Source organism: Lepidochelys kempii, chromosome 1 (assembly GCF_965140265.1).
Source record: "Lepidochelys kempii isolate rLepKem1 chromosome 1, rLepKem1.hap2, whole genome shotgun sequence".
Taxonomy (NCBI): Eukaryota; Metazoa; Chordata; order Testudines; family Cheloniidae; genus Lepidochelys; species Lepidochelys kempii.
Genome location: NC_133256.1, coordinates 18539619 through 18554137, shown reverse-complemented (window position 1 = coordinate 18554137; position 14519 = coordinate 18539619).

Genomic DNA, 14519 nt, shown 5'->3' with positions numbered 1-14519 from the left:
CAAACCTGAGGCTGAGAAGAGTGGAGGAGTTCGTAGTCAAGTTCCAGGCTGGGGTCAATACCAAGTATCAGAGTCTGAGCTGGGTTTCAGGGTCTGGATCTAGAGACGAGGTCCAAATCAAGCTGAGATCAAAGCCAGGAGTTCAAGAGCAGGAATGGTCATGGCGGCTGCAGGAGAGCGACACTGTTGCCTGGACACTTCCTGGAATGCCCTTTGGTTTTACATGAAAAATAATTAATAAACGTTGCAGGATTTTGCATTGGGCTGCTAATATTGCTCATAATTAACCATACAATTGTCCTCTCCCTATGCTTTTTCAGTAGTCAATGAAGTCTCAGTGCTTAAGAGGCATGTGGATGGATTCGGCAGTGCACATTCCTTAAGGATCTGTTTATATTTTATGGACCCTTAATAATATTGTTGTATCTGCTCAATTAGATTATCTTCTACGTGTGTGCAATAGTACAAATACACATTTTTATTGGGGTCCTCCAACAACCTTACCATCTGGGTTCCAATGGAGAGAAGAGTTAACGTTTGATAGTATTTATTGCCTTAAAAAATAAATGTACCATAATCAGGGCCACAAAGGAAAATATCACAAAGGCACTGTGCACTAGAATGTACCCTTCTGAAATGTTTTCTTTTAATGTAGGGAAATCCAACTTACTCATATTAGTCCATGTAACCACTTCCTGATGCCCTTCCAGGTTGGAGGTCTGGAAGCAGTATTTCATGAGGAGTGACTCTCAACCTAATCAAGAAACCTTTGTCACCATTTTGTACCTTATTACATTAAATTACTTTAATAGAATATCAGGGTTGGAAGGGACCTCAGGAGGTTATCTAGTTCAACCCCCTGCTCAAAGCAGGACCAATCCCCAATTTTTGTCCCAGATCCCTAAATGGCCCCCTCAAGGATTGAACTCAAAGCCCTGGGTTTAGCAGGCTAATGCTCAAACCACTGAGCTATCCCCTCCTCCCTTCATTTCTGTCCTATGTATCCAATACAATTTAGAAAGAGAGCTTTGTTACCAATCGGTGCAAGTTTTTGTAGAAATATGCCTCAGTCACAGTGCTCCTCTGGATCTGCATTCAAACGTTCCTAAAGCTTGAGAGTGTAGAAATCTGGAATTTTGATTTGGCATATTATTAAGATGGCCTCCAGCTGCTGACACTCAGGCCAAGATTTGGGTTTCCCCAAGTCCAGGGATGCTTAGCTCTCAGGTTTTTATTTTGTCCTGTGTTTAATTATTACCCTACCACATTTTTGCTGCAGAATACTGACCAGATACCATGTTTTCAATGAACCTTGTTTAGCTGCTGAAAATTGCTCAGATCCAAATTAAGACAAGGAATTGATGCTTTTCCAACCTGGCTCAGGAAAGCCTTGGTGTACCAAAGACCTGAGGTGATCTAACTTTAATTGCTCCTTTTTATATTAGTTCACATATAGAAGTCAATACAGTGCTACTTCTGGGGGCACTTCAGGGTCTGTCTACATAGCAAGCAGAATCCCATGGCAGCGAGTCTCAGAGTCCAGTCTATAGACTCGGGTTTGTGGGACTCATGCTATGCTGCTAAAAATAGCTGTGGAGACATTTGGGTTCTGGCTGAAACCCAATCCTTCCCGAGGCTTCAGACTCAGAGCCCAGCCTCCAACCCCAACTCAAATGTCTACACAGCTATTTTTTGTCACTGCAGTGGAAGCCCCGTGATCCTGAGTTGGTAGACCTGGACTCTAAGACTCACTGCTGTGGGATCCTGCTTGCTGTGTAGACGTATCTCATGAGTGCATATCTGGGCAAGGCTCCAGCAAGCAACATCCATTGACCTTGGACGCCTGTAGAACAGATGGCATTAAGGACTCTGTCCAGTGCCCATTCGAGTCAATGGCAAAAAGCCCACTGAAACACTTGTGCAGAATCTGGCCCTAAAAGAGATTTTCTGCATTGTGGGGTTTTTCTTTTTTTGACAGCACCTTATTTCTTTCATTTCCACCAACTCTTTTTGGCTTTACATCAGTTTTTATTTAACTTCTGGACACTATTTTGCTTGGCAGTGCTGGATGCTTTCATGCTAGTGCTGTTATTGAAAAGTTTGTCCTTACATTCAGTATTAGACCTCAGTTGGGACCACTTTGTTGTTCCAGCCTACCACCTTAATTGGTGATCCCACCAGAGCCCAGAAGCTAAGCACATTTGATCTATGAAAGTACTTGCAACAGAGCCATGCAAGGAAAACTCAGCTGCTGCCGAAAGTGCTACGGTGTTTCAGTAGGTGACATTCTTCCTTATAAGTCAGTATTTAACCAAAACCCCAAAGTGGTGGTAGAGAGCAGTCATTCTATACCTCTAGCCTGTTATAGTAGGTTGTAAGACTTCTTAACTGACAAAGATCCCATGGAACTTGTCTCAAGATTACAGCTGTTTGTCCTGGTTAAATTCCAGTTTGTTTCATTATAAAATTGTAGATTTTAAATGCCAAAAAGGACCAGTATGTGTATCTAGTCTGTCCTCTTGGATAATCCAGGACATGGAATTTCACCCAGTAATTTCTGCAGTGGAGGGAATTATTCGTGCCTATCAACTTTTCATAGAATCCTAGAAATGTAGCGCTGGAAGGGACCTTGAGAAGTCATGAACCTCAGCCCTCTGTGCAGGACCAAGTAAACTTAGGCCATCCCTGACAGGTGTGTGTCCAATCTATTCTTAAAACCTTAAAAGACGGTGATTCCACAACCTCCCTTGGAAGACTGTTTCAGAGCTTAACTATCTTATAATTAGAAAGTTTTCCTAATATCTAACCTAAATCTCCCTGGCTACAGATTAAGCTCATTACTTTTTATTTTATCTTCAGTGGACATGGAGAAAAATTGATTACCATCCTCTTTATAACAGCCCTTAACATATTTCAAAACTGTTATGAAGTCGTCGTTCCCCCACCCCAGTCTTCTTTTCTCAGGACTAAAGACTTTCCTCATAGGTCAGGTTTTCTAAACCTTTTATCGTTTTTATTTCCTCTCCACTAGACTCTCTTCAATTTCTGCACATCTTTCGTAAAGTGTGGTACCCAGAACTGGACACAGTACTCCAGCTGAGGCCTCACTGATGCCAAGTAGAGTAGGACAATTACCTCCTATATGTTACATAAAACACTCCTGTTAATACACTCCAGAATTATGTTAGCCTTTTTCTCAACTGCATCATATTGTTGACTCATATTCAATGTATGTTCCACTATAACCCCCAAAACCTTTTCTGCAGTACTACCACCTAGCCATTCATTCCCCATTTTGTGCATTTGATTTGTTCTTCCTAAGTGTAGTACTTTGCACTTGTCTCTAATGAATTTTATCTTGTTGATTTCAGACCAATTCTCCAATTTATCAAGGCCATTTTGTCCTCCAAAGTGCCTGCAAGCCCTCCCAGCTTGGAGTTATCTGCAAATTTGCTAAGTGTATTCTCCATTCCATTATCCAAGTTATTAATGAAAATATAGAATAGTACTAGACCCTGTGGGACCCCACTAGATACATCTCCCCAGTTTGACAGCAAACCATTGATAATTTCTCTTTGAGTATGGTCTTTCAACCAGTTGTGCACCCATCTTATAGCAATTTCATCTAGATCACCTTTCCCTAGTTTGCTTATGTGAATGTCATGTGGGACTGTGTCAAAAGCCTTATTAAAATCAAGATATATCATCTCTCCGCTTCCCCCTATCCACTAGGCCAGTAACCCTGTCAAAAAGGGAAATTAGGTTGGTTTGGCATGACTTGTTCTTGACAAATCCATGCTGGCTATTCCTTACAACTGTATTATCGTCTAGGTGTTTCAAAGTGATTGTTTAATAATTTGTTTCAGTATCTTTTCAGGTATCAAAGTTAGGTTGATGATTCTATAATTCCCCAGGTCCTCTCTCTTTTCCTTTTTAAAGATAGATACTATGCTTGCCCTTCTCCAGTCTTCTGGGGCCACATCTGTCATCCATTAGTTCTCAAAGATAATTGCTAATGGTTCTATGATTGCTTCAGCTAGTTCCTTAAGTAACCTAAGATGAATTTCATCAGGCCGTGCTGATTTGAATAATCTGATTTGAATAATCTGTTCTTTCCCTATTTTGGCTTTTGTTTCTTCCCCCTTGTTGTTAGTATTGTGTTGAGTATCTGGTCACCATTAACCTTTTTAGTGAGGATTGACACAAAATAGCTGTACCTCCCCTCCTGCCTTCTAGATGTCACCAGTTATTAGTTCTCCTTACCTGCTAAGCAGAGGACCTGTACTTTCCTTTATCTTTATCTTGCTCCTAATGATTTATGCCTTTTATGTCTCTTGTTAGGTGTAACTCACTTGGTGCCTTTGTCTTTCTGATTTTGACCCTACATGCTTGTGCTATTCTTTTGTATTCCTTTTTAGCAAATCCTCCATGTTTCCACCTTTTTATAGAACTCTTTTTTGTTTTTAAGGTCAATAATGAGCTCCTGATGTAGCTATATTGGCCTCTTACTATTCTTCCTATCTTTCCTTCACATTGGGACAGTTTGCGGTTGTGCCTTTAATATTCTCTCCTTCAGAAATTCCCTGGCCTCCTCAATAGGTTGATGAGTCAGTGCATGAGGTAAGTCTTCCCCTTCTTTGCCAGGTGGATCCCCATCTCTTGCTCACATACTTTCTTTCTGGAACTGCATCCCATGGTCAAAGAAACCAAAGCCCTCTGCTTGACACTACCCATTCAGCCATGCATTCGACCCTGGATGTGTGTGAGACTGCCTGGGAACTTATCCTCAACTGGAAGGATGGACAAGACTCCAACCTGTACCCCTGACTCCTTCAATCTTGCTCCCAGAGTTCTGTCATCGCTGCTTTTACTTTGAAGCTCGAGCACAAATAACATTGGTCACATTTTTGACCTACCTACTGTAGTTGTAAATGCTGCTCTTTCTCATTTAAATAATTATTTGCAGCCAGAAATGGAGAGTATGAACTGTGCTAAGCTTCCTAGTGAAGTGCTATCCAGCAAATGGTGCAACCAGCCCCATACAAATTGAGTTCATCATGGCTAATATTATTACTATGAATGCCAAAGCAATGAATAATGATTTGCTTCTTCTTCAAAGTGATGCCAACATCTCTGACACAAGAGCTAACTGAGAACGTGTATAGGCTTTCTAATTATTTGGGTGACATTGGTAAAAGTGATGTCCTTCAATCTGGATGACTTGGGAATGTTCTTTGCTACATGTTTCAAAGGAGGACGAACATTTTGTGCTAGAAAAGTAACTTTTCAAAACAATTTACTTGTCAATAAATGAGGGAGTTTTGCAGGATAACTGTTGAAAAACAATACCATTGTATCAAATATATTTTTATTTGCTGAGGGGATAAGGAAATTCTTTCATACAGCACAAGCAGCTACTGGAGAAATTCTCCTTTAGGGCCCAATCCCTTTCCCACCAAAGACAATGGAAGTTGTGTTACTGATTTGAATGGCAGCGGAATCTGGCTCTTTGACTCTGAAGATAGGACAAAACTTGGTAACAGTTCAAACTTGTATATCCAAATGAAATGGTAATGTCGAGATACACTTAAGGGGTTGGATCAATTCTTAGTGTAGTGCCATTGCCTTAGGATTGCATTATTTGTTTCTCATGAGAATTCAGAATTTCACAGATTTTTAGCAAGACTATTCATCTGAAAACCAGCCTGTCAATTGGTTATTTTTATTCATCATGGGCTGATAAATAAAAATGCTGCAACCGAAAACTAAAATGCTTAGCTTTGAAAATACTGTGCAGTGCATCAGAAGAGTGGTACTTTGAGTGCATCTTGCTCCCATTCTCCTGTATAGGCCGAGCTTCCTGGTTTGACTATATCTGCCATAATGGGAGTTCCTGGCTGTGATGCATTATGAGAGGTGGAATCTGGGCAGGAACTTTGGCTCATCAAGGATAATGGGGCAGCTGAATTATAAGCCCCATGAAACACTCTGGCAGAATATCCAAATTGAAATATTTCAGTTTGGGGGTATTCAATTTTTTTTGATGAAAAAATCAACATTTTCCACAACAAGGAGATTGTTTTCATTAAAAAAAAGTTGGTCAAAAAGCCCACTTCGGTGTTCATAAAATCTAGGTTCTACTGTATTTAAAGCCTGTGGGTGGGAGTTTCAAAAGCATTCAGCTTTGGCCTAACCCTTCTCCCACTGAAGCGGATGAGAGTTTTACCACTGATATCAATAGCAGCAGAGTTAGACCAGCACTGTGAGCTTTTGAAAATTCATCCTATTCTTAAGAACACAAATAGAGGATTGATCTTATTGTTGATGGCAAAAGCTGCTGTGTTCTAAGTTAATTCAATGGATTAAAAGGAAGGAGACAAAACCAAAGCATAAAGACTTGAAGTGCCAAATAAAATCTCAGCTCTGCATGGAAGAGACTCTCCTTCCTTGCTGCAATGGGGGTTGTCTTCCTTTGAAGATATATGGCCCCCAGTACTGAACTTGACGGAGGAATGAAATGGACATACATCATCTTGTTGGAGAGCATGACAATATATTAGGCTAACTCACAATTAATATGAAGACTAAGTTAATGTGTGCAATGTTTCAAAATCCGGTATACCTGCCAGACTTAAAGAAAAGTTCAAAAAGAAAATGCCTGATTCATTACTTGAAATTGAGACCATTTTCTTTGTCTCCTGTGAATTACGACTTCCTGTGCAGGTTATTTGCAGTTCTAGATAAGTCTATAGTTTAAACACGTCAAGTTCTTTTTATCAGCCGTCCTGAGAGATTTCTAATATGAAAACTCCAGGGGAAAAAATGAAACCTTTTCCTGAAAGAACAATCTATTTTTTACTTAGACAGTCTTTAACTCTTATATACATTTTCTAAATGCCTGTTGAATACAATTATGTTCTTAGGGGTTAGATAAACTTACGGCAGTAACATCTGGGAAATGTATGAGAATATCCTATACAAACATACCCTGATAAACATTTGCTTATCTGTGGTGTATGTAGAAGATTCTTCCAGAAATGGTCTGATCTTTTAGTTGTTACTCTCACACCATTTTTCTTGACTGCAGATGGCATTTTACCCAAATGAAGAGCAGTCCTTTGGGCCTCATTCTCCACTTTGTTACTCCATGTTTATACTGGTGTCACTTTGCGGACTTCAGCATACCAAAGAAGTGGTAAATTGTTGCCAAAAGGGTAAATTCATCCTCATTTGAGGTCTTTAAATCAAGATTGTTTGTCTTTCTAAAAGATGTTGCAGCTGAACCATAAGTTATAGGGTTCGATAGTGTACAGTCATGTCATAAGGTAGAACATTTCCCACAACTGCACTAGGTGAAAAGCTCTGGATTGCTGTTTGGGAGATCAGATTATAATGATCTCTCTAGTTTTGAAGCATACAAATCTATGAAGACTGGCACAACAGAGGGGAGAATCAGGTCCTACATCCATTTCTCTTCAGCTGCTGCCTTTATCTTAGAAGTGAAGTGCTCATTATAGCTCTTAAATGTAAAATATGCTAGAGATTTTTCCTTCCCTCCCTACCCAACATCCCCTATCCCACACAAGAAAAAATAACCCGTCCTCACACTGGAGTACACAGACACCAAGATTCCAGCTTTGTGACACAAGAATGTCTAATCAAATATTTTCCAGGACTTGTACTTAAAATAATTATCTTGCATTTTAATGTGAATATTAGTATTAGTAAAGTGAATATGAGTATTTACACCAGAGAATGTAACCAAAACAAATGTGAAAGGTTATGGGGGAGCATCATGAATCTTTCAAGACAACTCTCATAAATTTGTTTCTACAACATGTTACCAGAATGGAAGGGCTGGTCTAGAAAAGAGTGAGCAATGGTGAGGCTTCCTAGGGCAGTCCATTCCATAGGATTGCATAAAGTGGGCATGGATTTTGGCATTCCCTGTACTGCATGAGCTATGAGACTCTCAATTGCAAGGGGACCTACCTGTTCAATCCCTGCCTCCTCTTTGATCACAAGGAAATTGATTCCAATTATGGCACGAGTGCTATTTCACATAGATTCATAGATTATAAGGGACCATTGTGATTGTGTTGTCTGACCTACTGCATAACATAGGACATAGGATTTCTCTGAATTAATTATTCCTGTTTGGAATCTTAAACTGACATCTTAAATTTCATTTTACAGTAATGTTTCTATCCAAGATCCATCAATGGTCTGTAGAGGTCCACAGGATTTTGAGAACAGAGTAGCATGTACTGTTCTGTCCTTGGCCCCCATCTCTTCATCCTCTACACACCAGCCACTCTTATCTGCATATGTGACCTGACTGCCACCACTGTGCTAATGACTCACAAACCTACCCTTGTACACAGGCGCTTTCTTTCTGGATTTAACTCTTCCAACACTGAGCCCTCCTCAAGCCTCTGCAAGTCTGAACGTGTTGGCACACTCTTTTGCATCCCTCTGTTGGCACTCTCATTCTCCATCACATCAAAAACAACCCCCTTTGTCTTCACTTTTAAGACCCTTTTCCATTGACTCTAGCCCTGCCTATAAAATTTAGTATTTTGTAGCAACGTCAGCCACAACTTTCACACCTCCAGTAATGCCAGTGTTTAGTGCCTATGTGTTTAGTCTGCTTCTCCCACAAGCACCTTTGGGTTTTTTTCCCCCACGAAACTCCTTAAACCTGGTGAGAAAAACTCCCTGTCAAAATTAGCAAAGCCACCATCCTGTCCTCTTTCAAGTCCCTCCTCCTGACTTACCTCTACTGTGATGCCTATAGAACACTACCATGACAATAGTGAGGCAGAGAATACCTATTGTTATCCAAAATACACTTGTTTTATACTGTTCCTATTACCTATTCCTTTATGCCCGCACACCACCATTTTGTATTTCTTCCACCTGTTGTATTTAGTACAAATTTTCAATTTTAAACTCTGTGTGTGAGGGAATGTCTTTTTTTCATTTGTCCAGCTTCCAGTACAATGGGGCCAAGATTCTTGATTGGATGTCACTGTAATATAAATAAGTTATAATTTGTAACAGCAATAAATAATATTGAATCATAATGAAACAGAGGTATAAAGACCTGACCAACTTCTTGGGAGAGCAGAAAAGGCTTGATATTAGAAAAGCAAATCACAAGCTATTGTCCTAAATCGTCACGGGTGTGGTACTCTGTTCTGTTTACTGATGATAACAGTTGGCTGCGTGCGTGTTCCCTCTATGTGCTGCCCCAGCTCTGCACAGATAGCTGACACAACAGACCCCGAGAGAAACCCCAATGACCACCGACTCTGATAAGGTACAAAGGCACCCGGCCAGGTTTATTGTCAAACGAAGCTCGGTAATAGTTTCCCACAGACTCTACAGGACATACTATGAATATGTGCCCCCCGACAATGGATAGGCTCAGTCAGTGGCGGGATTCTCTACTGCCCCGTAGGCCAGACAAAGACAACCCTTCAGGGGTACACTTTTATACACCGGTACAAACAAGTTACACATGACTCCCGACATATAGAGATGCAACCCCTCTACATGTTAGGATGCCGCCTCTCACCTTGTACATGTTGGTTCGAACAAAACAACTCTATCCACCATATTACCCTCCTGCCCCGTCTTTAGGATGGGTCAGCATGTTCCTTGTTATCTACGTGGAAAGTGCTAGTATTGGGTTGTTCTGGCACCATCCTGGCACATGTTTATATTACTAGTGCTTAGTACCTTTTAGGTATGTGTATATTTGCAACATCAGCCTTCTTCTTGCCAGCTTCTGTGAGCAGGGCCTGCCTGTGGCTCACAGCTTAACCTTGCTTTATGTTAGCAAAGTCTTGACCATTACTTTAGTTCAGGCCTTAAAGGTCTCCTACCGGGCCTCTGATACAAGGGTTTATGTTTCAGGGCCTTGTCTTACCACAGCTATTAATGAATCTATTCACATTTGTATCTGAAGATCCTGTGATAGCTTAAGCAAAAGAAATTTGGCTTCATCATAATTAAGCTACTTGCAACAGGAAAATATGCCTGGATGGAAGTACATATGGATAATACATGTCAGATCTCAGGGATTTTGCTGGGTCATGTCACTAACACTAGGAACATAAATTATCTTCCAAACATTATGCTAATGGCAGGGGGAATAATTTAACATCCAGAAAAATGTAATGTGCAGCAAAGAAGCAGCATGAATCTGTTAAAATTGTTTATTTTTTACTTCTCATCTCAGTAAGAGAGTTCATATAATTTTTTTCACTTATAGCATAAGAGCAAATAGATTTCTGCCTTGCATATGCTTGTGCTATTTATGATCATACATCCTTCAAAATTCTGTAGATTAGTTTATTAGCATAGAGCCGAAAAACAAGATGGTGCTCTTAGATTTAGCACCATATATTCTCTAAGTCTGTATGCACACTACTTTTTAAATACATTCTACAACTAGTTACATATATAAGCTCTTTTCAGTTATTCATAACACTGACTCACTGCATCTAGATTCCTATTTCTGACACTATAATTTAATACTATGGGTCAAGCACCAGATTTAGGGCTTTTATACTTGTTAGCCACACCGTCATTACATTGCAGATCTGGAAGTCAGCTCTATTACATTTATAAAGTGGCTTTAACTTCAGGCTTTTAAACATAGTTAGTGCTTCAATGTGAACAACTGACCATTTATCCAGAATGCTATTTCAAACCAGAATATTATTATAAGGCAGCTTACTGGATTTGCTCACTTCTTACAGCAATGTGTCCAACAGCCTATGAACAAGTATCCCTGTGTCTAGGGGGGCCTAAATTTCATGATAAGGCCTCTCCATTTACATGGCACACCAAGGCAGCAGGCTGATAGTGCTGGGAAAGGGTCAGGTACATTCTAGCATGGACACTTTTAGTGAGTTAAACCCAAAAGTAAATAATGCAATCAGTACTGTAGTCTTTGTGTTACACTGAATTGAATATCTACCTTCATATTTTCAGCTTGTCTCAGAATTGTGTATTGACCAACAGATAAATGGACTTTGAATCCTAATGAGGGGGAACTAGAGCTTTTGAGATCAAAGTAAAGGACAGCTGGGATTATTGGCATGAAAAGTCAGGTGTGGGACTCTGACTGGGGTCCTCGTGGGGAGCGAGCTGTGGTCACTCAATTAGGGTGAACTGCAAAGAATGGGGCAGACGATCCCCATAAAGCTGGTGGATATTCCAATACCTAGATTTACTAAGACAGCATAAAACAGCTTCTTTACTACCTTACTGGTTACTCAGAAGTCCAAACAACACAGTTCCCTTAAAGTGATCCAGCCTCAGGCCTCCATCTAGATACTCATGTCAAATATGATGAAAATTTTATTTCAACATATAAAAGAAAAGGTTCTACCAATCCCAAAGGATTGGACACATTACCTCCCAGGTTAACGAATGTTTCAGATCTTACCCAAATACACGCTACCGCTGATTCTTATTAACTAAAATCTAAAGGTTTATTTATAAAAAGAAAGAAAGGTGAGAGTTAAATTTGGTTAAAGGAATCAATTACATCCAGTAATGGCAAAGTTCTTGGCTCAGGCTTGTAGCGGTGATGGAATAAACTGCTGGCTTAAGTCAAGTCTCTGGAGTACATCCACAGCTTGGATCGGTCATTAGTCATTCAGAGCTTCAGTTTCTAGCAAAGTTTCTCCAGAGGTAAGAAGCAGGTTTGAAGACAAAATGGAGAAGACTCAGCTTCCTTTTATAGGGCATGGCTACACTTGCAGATGTACAGTGCTTTGAGTTAAACCAGCCTTCGTAGAGTGCAGTAGGGAAAGCGCTGCAGTCTGTCCACACTGACAGCTACAAGCGCACTGGCGTGGCCACATTAGCAGCTCTTGCAATGGCCACAGAGAGCAGTGCATTGTGGTAGCTATCCCAGTATGCAAGTGGCTGCAACGTGCTTTTCAAATGGGGTGGGGTGGAGTGTGACAGGGTGTGTGTTTTGTGTATGTGGGGGGAGAGAGAGTGGGTTTGGGGGGGGGGGGGGGGCTGAAAGCATGTCAGCATGCTGTCTTGTAAGTTCAGACAGCAGCAGACACCCCCCCCCGCCCCACACAGCATTCCACAGTAATGGTTGCTTTGTCCCGGAGCAGATAAGCAGCCGGCTGTCAGAAACGGAGCTTTCAAAGGGCATATCTGCATTCCTACAGCGAGTTCAAAACAATGAGAAGAGTGGCCACCTGACTCAAGGGGATTATGGGACGTTTCCGGAAGCTGATCAGAGTGCAGTAATGCAACGCCTCGGTCATGCAGACGCCCAGGCATTTCAGCCAAGGCGCAACAAGCGTTAAGCTTCTCACCGAGGTGGAGTACCAGGAGTGCTCTAGCTATGGAGTCAGAGCTCTCTACATGCCTTGCCAGTGTGGACGGGGAGTGAGCTAGGGCACCCGGGGCTGCTTTAATGCGCTCTACTTCACAAGTGTAGCCAAGCCCATAGTCTCTTGCCATGCGGCCTGTGCTTCCTTTGTTCCAAACACAAGCTGCCCAGCACATGGCTTGGAAGCCTTAGAGTTCTCTCCATAGGCATGTCCCTGCATGCCTTGATGAGTCATAAGGTGTATCTGCCTTCTCTCAGTGGGTCACTTGTATAGCTGATGGTCCTTAATGGGCCATGAAGCAGGCTAGGCAGTGCTGATGCCAAACTGTGTCGGGTGTCACCCAGAAGCATAGCACAAGTTTGAAATACATACATACATACAAATCTGTAACAAGTAATACAGTGGTGATACAAACATATAAATAAAATTATCGTATCTGGCAAGTTATAACCTTTTTGCAAATATCTTACGTGGCATATCTGGCTGATTACTTCATGGGCGTTACCCCAGGAGCCAACATTTGAAATCCAGATATAAAGCCAATACTTATAACTTTAAATACAAAAATGATACATGGATAGACATCTTACTCGACAACCTTTGTACAATATTTGCTGCAAATATGTAACAGTGGTTGCAACAATGATCTATATGGTCATATTTTAATCAGATAAAGTCACAGGGACTTTGGCACCCAAAAGGGAGTTGAAGCTGTTAGGGAGGGGAATTTCATTTCCCTTCATGGGCAGGACCAGAGGTGACTTGAATTTTTGGAGGGGTTTCAATTCTTTGTTCCACATCTTAGCCACCATTTCCCAGATCTAGCTGTCCCAATGCCTGCAACTCCAGTATCATATCAAACAGTGGTCGAGAAGTGCACTAGCTCAGTGTTTTTCCATTCTTGTGCTTTTAAGTAATCAGACCTAATGTTATTTCAGTACAAAATCTCCCCGTTATGACTGATGTGTTTCTTAAATGGATATGTTCTAATTAATTAATTTCATTCCAATATTTAATTAAACATTTTTGTATTACTTGGTGAAGAATGGTGAGTAGGCCAATTAAAATGTTGATCACACCCTTTCAAAATTAATTAGACATTTACACATAATCTAACACACAGCTCTGATGTTTAGCCATGTAGAATGACAGGAAGAAAGGATAGGTCTTGGAGTTAAAGTACTGGGCTGGAACTCAAGACATCTGGACTCAATTCCCAGTTCTACCATAGACATCCTATGTGAGCTTGGATAAAACATTTCATTTCCCTATGTCTCTGTTCCCCACCTGAAAGAAAAAGGATACTAGTTCTTTTCTTCCATCCTATGCCTGTCTTGTCTATTTAGACTGTGAACTGTTCAAACAGAGAGTGCCTTTAACCATGTTTTTGTTGTAAAGCACCTAGCACAAGATAGGTGGTACTTGTAGGCACCACTGTAATTCAAATAATAATAATAGTAATAATAATTGATAATACAGAATTACACTGTCTGTTATTTTGTGTGAATTCTATATGCCTACTAGACATGAACATTAAGAGGAGAAGCGAGTCAACAATGGTGGATAAGTGCACTAAAAAGCTTTTGTCTCTGTCATGATATATGGACTGTCTTAAACAGAAGGTACTAACCAAAAGAGCTATGACTACAGAGGCAAACAAATAGGCTTCTACACAGCTCAAGTTCAAGCTTTGTCTGGGTTGTTTACCATGAACTTCATCCCTTCTGCAACTCTTTACTGCACAGAGACATCTAGTGGCTGAATAATATACTGTAAGTAAACATATCATAGGTCATATTGCAAAGTTTGGATAACATTAACTGATTATAAGCAAAAAATAAAATGTGAGTTTGAATTTCAGATTCTTCCCTCTTTTATCTCCCTCTCTGGTCATTTTTAGATAGCACGCATGCTTTCTGTTCTAGCACTTTACTTTTTTTCCCATAGAAATGGAAAGACGTAGTGGGAGGAATGAATTTGTTTAAATCATCCATGTAGAAATGCAGAGAGCAAGAGGGAAAAGTAACTTAGCTAGAAGTGCCCATAAACATCTAGAGAAAGTCTGTAGAAGTTTTGACATGCTCAGTAGCTTTTCTTGAAACTGTAGTAAAAGCCATGTTTATTGGAAAGTGTTTTGAGTGGCTT